The sequence below is a fragment of the Camellia sinensis genome, chromosome 7, assembly GCF_055761805.1.
Source record: "Camellia sinensis isolate YWXY chromosome 7, ASM5576180v1, whole genome shotgun sequence".
NCBI classification, from domain to species: Eukaryota; Viridiplantae; Streptophyta; class Magnoliopsida; order Ericales; family Theaceae; genus Camellia; species Camellia sinensis.
The window spans coordinates 113,848,943-113,856,655 of record NC_138967.1 but is presented as its reverse complement, the minus strand read 5'-3'; the positions used below and the strand labels follow the sequence as shown (position 1 = coordinate 113,856,655).

Here is a 7,713-nt window from a genome sequence, read left to right as displayed (position 1 = left end):
TTTAAATCAATGTTCGAAAAATGATTTGGAAAAAGAACAAATGATTAGCATTCCCTATGCGTCTGCCGTAGGCAGTTTAATGCATGCTCTGGTTTGTACACGACCTGACATTGCATTTGTAGTTGGGATGCTTGGAAGATACCAAAGTAATCCAGGAATGGAACATTAGAAGGCTGCAAAGAAAATCATGAGGTACTTAAAGGGAACCAAGGACTATATGCTTACTTACAAGCATGTTGACTGTCTTGAGGTGGTTGGATATTCAGACTCGGATTTTGTGGGTTGTCAAGATTCCAGAAAATCCACTTTAGGATATGTCTATCTACTAGCAAGCAGTACTGTTTCATGGAAAAGCGCCAAAGAGACGATAATTGCATCGTCAACAATGGAAGCAGAGTTTATAACATGCTTTGAAGCAACCTCACAGGCTATTTGGTTAAAGAATTTTTTCACTGGGCTTCGAATTGTGGATTCAATATCTAGGCCATTAAAGGTTTACTGTGATAATTCGGCTACGGTTTTCTTCTCTAACAACAACAAAAGTGGTAGCCGAAGCAAGCATATTGACATAAAGTATCTTGCTGTTCGAGACTGTGTTAAGAAGCAAGAAGTGAGCATTGAGTATATTAGTACCGATATGATGGTTGTAGATCCCACGACCAAAGGTCTTTCTATAAAGGTGTTTTCAAAACACGTTGAGGGCATGGGACTGATTGGTTAGCTCAGTAATTTTTCTAGTTGTTGTTTTATTTTGTTTTGTCATGACATTTTGATTATTATTAGTGAAAAGCATCATTTTGTGCACCTAAAGTATTTGTGATGCTATGCAGTCCATTGGGACTATTGATCCATAGGGATCATTGGACCCAGAATAACTTATTAGAAGTTATTCATAAAGAATGACACCACATAAAGTTGAGAGTGTGATACAATGTAATACATGGAAGGAAATACTTAATTGATAGAGTATAACTGCCATGATTCGTGTATTATACCTCTAAGGTTTGGGTACTTTTATGATCATCATCAGTTTGTTAGTTACCCGATAGTCAACAACGTGTGTTATATGTGCCAAGTGGGAGAATGTAAGAATATCCATAAAGTGGCCCATATGCCACATGTTTGTTTTATTTATTTATTTATATTATATATATTTAATTGGTTTAATGACTAATGGGTAACTCATGTCTGTTCACTATCCCATATGGTGGTTTCCTGGAACTTTACAACTTCCCTGATGGTAGGAAGTTATAAGGAGTTACACTTGGATATGGGTCCAAGCCTATCTATATATATGCCTGTGATAGCCATCAAACACAGACGTTGTTTTGTGAATAAAATAGGCTTGAAACTTTGTTCCTTTCACTTTTCCCATATGGTTCAGTAAAAGTATTCTGTGAGTGGGCTTTTTACGCATTCAAGGTTTGATCATTCAAGGATAAAGATTCAAAGGCTTGAACATCATGGCAGGAGGTATTCTTCTTTCTGAATTAAAATTATCCTAATTCTCACAATAACCACATCTCTGCAAGGCTTTGAATCAATTCAATGAGAGAATCTTCAAACTGAAACATAAAATCAAGTTCAGAGTTTTGAAAACACCAAATATATATATATATATATATATATATATTGAGCTGTCGACGACCATCATCATCAATTGTGGTACTGATATTGGGAGAGAGATAGAGAGAAAGAAGAACTTACTTGATGATTACAAATTCTGGTAGTGGTCGCGAATTCTAGTTCCAGTCGCTGGCTGGAGAGAGATGGTGTGAGAGAGAGAGGGATTGCAAGAGAGAGAGAGAGAGATAGAGAGTGGGAGAGAGATTATTAGAGGAGATTGCTGCGAGAATGAATTCTTTCTCGGAAGCCATGGACGGCTGGGGATGGAGAAGATGAGTATGAGAGGGATCTTACACTACAAAAAAAAAAAAAAATATTGTGGACTCCTTCCATTATCAAAAGTTAGAGAAGAATGTTAGATTAAATATCCCTTTCATTCTTTTATAATATATTTTTATTACTTTTTTAGTAAACCAAATATGAGAATGGAATATTTAATAAAACAATCATTACATTCTATTTTTTTTCAGTCTACCAAACACTACCAACTAATATGAAAGGCAACGTCCACATACAACTCTATGAGTGTGTTTGTTTTGAGGGATTATTTCATGGGATTGGACTATTAGTCCATTCAAACTAATAGTCCATTGTTTGGTTCAATTTTTTTGCTCCGGATCAATAGTCCCTCTGAATTATTAGTCCCTCATATGAGGGATTATTGTATCCTAGGAGGGGATGAGATTATTTCCATAGGATTGGTATCACATAAGACTAATGCGTGAAATTTCCATTTTACCCTCATGCTATTACTTATTAAACAATTGGAAAATGATAAAATAGTCTTTTGAACATTTATAAATTATTTTTTTAGTTTTGTTAATTTAAAACTTTCTTGGACCATAATAAAAGAGAATATCTTGATACAGCATCCTTTAGAAAAAAGGGATTCACATTGATAATTTATTCCTATAAGTCCCCTCTAACCAATGGAAGATTGAACAATCTCATCTCTATCATCCAAGCACACTCTAAGATTGTGTTTGAATTTTTGATTTGAGAAATAGAAGCACACTTTTTACTTTTCTATTCCCTTTTATTTTTCCTCTACAATTTCAGGATCCGAAGACAAGTTTAAAAATTAAATAATAAAAAAAGTAATAATAATAAATAAATAAATTCAAAACAATAAAATTTCTAACCAATTCATTCAAAACAGTAGAATTCACTAACCCTTGGGGCTTATTTTGCTTTAACAAACTTCCACTTGAAAAAATTGTACATGAAAAAGTTAAACAACGATCCTACAGCGAAACCATAAACGAATTACATAGACTAATACAACAAAATAATACATAGCAAGTAACAAAATACTACTCAAGCACATCCATGTTTTATTGTTTTAGACTTAGACTTGCAACTGGACAATACAATGCTCTTGGCCAAAGGTAACAGTTGAAGGATTGCTCCATAGTCGTGACTTATGTTCGAAGAATGAATCAGCGAAGAAAAGCGAAAATTATAGATATGCTCATTGTCGGCAACAAGGGCTTGGAGCAAATGAGGAATTGGAGACGGCTCCACATCAAGAATCCCTTCAAGGATCTGAACTACCTGACCGATTGATGGCCTATCATTCTCATCATCTTGGATGCACCAACAAGCAACTTTACAAATTCTCCATACCTCTTCAACATCAACATGTTTCTCCAACCTATAGTCTAATAGGCTAAGGACATCTCCACCTTTTATGACTACACTCGCCGCCCAGACTGGAAAGAATTTAACTATCCTTTCTTCAGATTGATCAGTGTTTCTTCTTCCCGATATCAATTCAAGGAGCATCATACCGTAGCTGTACACATCAGCTTTGGTGGTAATAGCCACTCCTAATATCCACTTTGGTGCAAGATAGCCCGTTATCCCTCTCATGGCAGTTAGAACCCTGCTAAATTCTCGTCCAAGAAGCTTTGCCACACCAAAATTTGCTATTTTTGGGCGGAAGTCAATGTCTAATAGAATGTTTGATGGCTTTATGTCACAATGTATGATACAGTCCCTGCAATTTTCGTGGAGATAAGCCAACCCCTTAGCTGTCCCTAGTGCAATTTGGTACCTTGTTTTCCAGTCCAAGACTTTTGACTCATTTTCATGGAAGAGATGGGAATGCAAGGATCCATTCTGCATGTAATCATATACCAACAACTTGCTTTTACCTTCAGAGCAGAACCCACGAAGCTGAACAAGATTAACATGTTGGATAGTGCCAAGGGTGCTGACTTCTACTCGGAATTGCTTCTCTCCTTGGTTGATGCTTTCCAGCTTCTTCACAGCTATGACAGTGGAATCAGGCAATGTCCCTTTGAAAACAAAGCCAAAACCACCTCCCTCCCATTTTCTCCGAGACATTCTTGGTTGCTTTTTGTAGATCTTTGTATCTAAATGCAACTAATGAACCATAAACTGTTGTCATCCTCTCTTCATGTAGAAAGCTCAACCATCGAGAAGTGTTTGGCCAAAGCAAACAGGGGGTTGCTATAATCCTGTTTTGTTGCTTCCTGTGAACAGCACAAATGAGGCCCAAGACGACTACTATTGCAACTGAACCCACTACAGCACCAATAATAATCCCCATTTTCCTTTTAGGCTTTGGAAACTCAGAAGCAGCAAGTCTGAGATAAAGAGTGTTTCCACTACCATCTTGCAGATTCATGAACTCCCCAATCCAAATTGAACACCCATTACTATCATAAGCATAAGCAGTGCAAGAGCAATTATTCAAGCAAGAAGATTCACATTCAGCGGCACCGCCAACAGCCACAGATTGAGGATTTTCAGGCAATCTCGTGTTGGGAATTTCCCAAAACCTGTCTTTCTCTTGATTAGCAGCAGTAATATTCCTACACAATAACTCAGTTCTCCTCACACACCCTCCAGAATAATCACTTAAATTCCAATAATGGACCGACTTAGGATTGAAACCCGTCAAACAATTACAGAAGGATTGTATAATATTATTGCATATTCCATATTGCCCGCAGAAATGATAAACCTCACATTGCTGTCTCGATTGAGCCCAATGCAATTTCCACTGCTTTGTGCCTTCCAACCAATCGAGTTGTTGGATTTGCCCCGAAATATCCATAATAAATCTAGAAATATTCGAAGGATTATACATAGAATATATGAAGTAACTCTCATTCTCATTGTCGTGATAGCTAAAATTAAAGATACAGCTAGTTCTCATTTCAGGTACCAAGCTGAAAATCTGCCCATTCCAAGAACCACTAGTCCAATACTGGTTAGACCCATTCCAAAATATAACATACTGACTATTATTTGCATCAAGACTAAGAGAATCCAGTCCTGTTGAAGGGTCTTCTGAGTTCTTCCATGAAGTTAAACGTTGGTGTGTGTTGGTCAGCTTGTTGTAAGCAATCTTTCCACCAGGGAACCAAGTGTGAGCAGGGTGATCAAAACTTTGCCAAATTGGTTGATTTGAATTAGACCCATCTCTCAAAATAAAATTCCCATCATCCCCAAGACCAGCCACCACAGAATTGGAAGTGGTAGAGTTCTGATTTGTGGACCAAATCAGGGTTTGGGATTCATTTAAAAGAACCGAATTACCATCTAAGATTTTGAGTACAGAGGAATACTTATCAGAGATGGGATTATCTCTATTGGCTACCCAAACTATTGTTAAAGTAGATACTTTGGCGTACCACATGGCTATGTAATAGTATGAGGAATTACCTGGTTTGTAGAAACCCAGTTCAAAATTCCCACCAGCAGAGGTTATGGTCTGGTTCCCAGAAAGAGATTGATTTGCAGCGATGGTGTCAGCTCCATGGGAGAGATGGTTGATGAAAGAGAAGAAGAAGCGAAAGAAAATCAAAAACATGAAGGATGAGTTGTTTTTCATACCCATTATGGGCTCAAAGTTTTGTTCATATTATTATATAATCAGATGTTTGAATCAACCTTAAAATGCAACAAAGGTCATGATAAAAGAAGGAGAAGTAGAAGCTTTTAGTGGCTGATATTTTGTTATTTCAACATTATTGACTTAAAATTTTCAAGTCAATAATGTTTCTTTATTTGATCATCTAACCCCTTTCCAACAATTTAATGTATGTCTCTAATTTCTTCTGTCTTACTACTTTTCTTTGGACTTCACTCTCACTGTAAATGATGATAAAAAATTGGAGCAAAAAAAATTTAGAGACTGTTTGGCCAATTCTTTTGTTCAAAAAGAATTTATTCAAAAATTTTAGAGTTATCCACAAATATTGTTTTTTTAAATGAGAAAATATATTTGTAATCCTTAGATTATGCATTTGATGTTACTTTCGTCCTCCAATTTTAATTTTAGGATAAATTATGGCAAACCTCCTTAAATATGACCTATTTACATTTTACACACTAAATTTTAAAACTTAACAGTTAACTCTCTCAAATATTAGAAACTGAAGTGAATTTATACTTTACAGGTAAATGTTATAATTGTTCACTCAGTGAGTTTTTAGAGTCATCTATAATTGAACTAATTTAATTAAAATGACATAAAATACATATTTTATCATAATTATAGTTTAAAGCAATACAGAAAGAGTTAATTGTTAAAAAATCCAATCAAAAGAGGGTAAAAGACATTAAATCCAGTGAATATTTTTTATTAGTTAAAGGTCCACCATTTGTGAAATAGTTTGGTAAGAAGTTATTTTGTTAGTTTTGAAGGATATTTTTTTCTCAATTTTATCCCTTAATTTATCTGTTCACTCTTTTTTGACTATTTGTTCATATTTATATCTATCTGTTCAAATTATTTTCTATTTATTCAAATTTTTTGACTACCTATTCAAATTTATATCTATCTGTTGAGTTTTTTTTTTTTTTTCTATCTGTTCAATTTTTTCCTATATTTGTTCAAAATCAATGGGTTTCTATATTTATCTGTTTAAAATCTATCTATGGGTTTCTCTCTATTTGTTTAAAATCCGTAGGTTTTTTTCTCTGTTTAAAATTTCACAAACTTGTTTTTTATATGTTGGAATTATTCACTGCAACAAAAACACACCAACAAATCATACAAACACCTTATCTCGTCTCACTCCTCATCAGCTTTTCTCTTTCTTTATCTGTCCCTTTCCTTTTTATCTGTCATAGTACAAAGTTGCTTCCAGTTAGGGTTTTCACAAAGATCTGCATCTATTCAACATAAGAATAAAAAATTTTAAAAAAAAATTAATTACTAATTTAAATTCAATATATAAAGAGACAACCGATCTAACAACAACAACAACAAATCCACAGATCTAACAAAAAAAAATTATGAGAACTGAATCAAACATCCAACATAAATCAACTACTGATAAAAATTAACATATTGAGGGGCGAATCATCTGATATTCAAAATTTTCCTAACGATGAAACCATAACCACCAAGGGCGACCGAAACCATAATGAAGAAGACGATATGAGGGAGATGGCTGCGGTGATGGACACGACGGTGCGGGACGATGATGGAGACGATCTATGGCAATCTGAGGCGATCTAGAGGTCAGTGATGAAACCCTAATAACGTTAAAGATCAATAACGAAACCCTAACGACGGGTCCACTCTTCGTCTCCAACGATTCACTGCCTTATTTTCACCAGCTGCAACGCCTTGTTCCAGTCGCGATAACCGAGTCGGAAACCCTAACCAGCGATGGAGAGAGATATAGAGAGAGAGAGAGAAAGAATGGGTTTGAGGGAATGGCTGTGTTCGGCAACTCTAATCAATTTTCCACCCTCATATTTGAATGTTATGTTTGCTAGATGTTTTTAAATCATTATTTTAAATCAATTTCAAAACATGTTTGGTAAAATTTTTAATTTTTGAATTTTTGGTCTATCCAGTCGTCTATCTAGATATCCTCACATATGTCCGGCCAGCCATCCGGCTGGTTGACCGAAACAGTTTTTTTTTTTTTTTTTCAATTGCCAATCACCTCTTGTTATTTAGAAAAATATATATATATATATATATATTTGTTTTTGATATTTTTTAAATATAGAAATTATTTTTTTGAATTGAATTCTAAAAAAGAGTCTGGTTATAAGTTTTGATAGAATTTTTGATAAAGTTTTGAGTTGTGTATT

The 7,713-nt window shown here is 34.9% G+C and overlaps 1 pseudogene; it reads right to left on the bottom strand.

Annotated features, from left to right (window-relative positions):
* Nucleotides 1-2,790: 2,790 nt before the first annotated feature.
* On the bottom strand, nucleotides 2,791-7,325 carry LOC114292305 (G-type lectin S-receptor-like serine/threonine-protein kinase At2g19130 pseudogene; annotated as a pseudogene).
* Nucleotides 7,326-7,713: the final 388 nt, after the last annotated feature.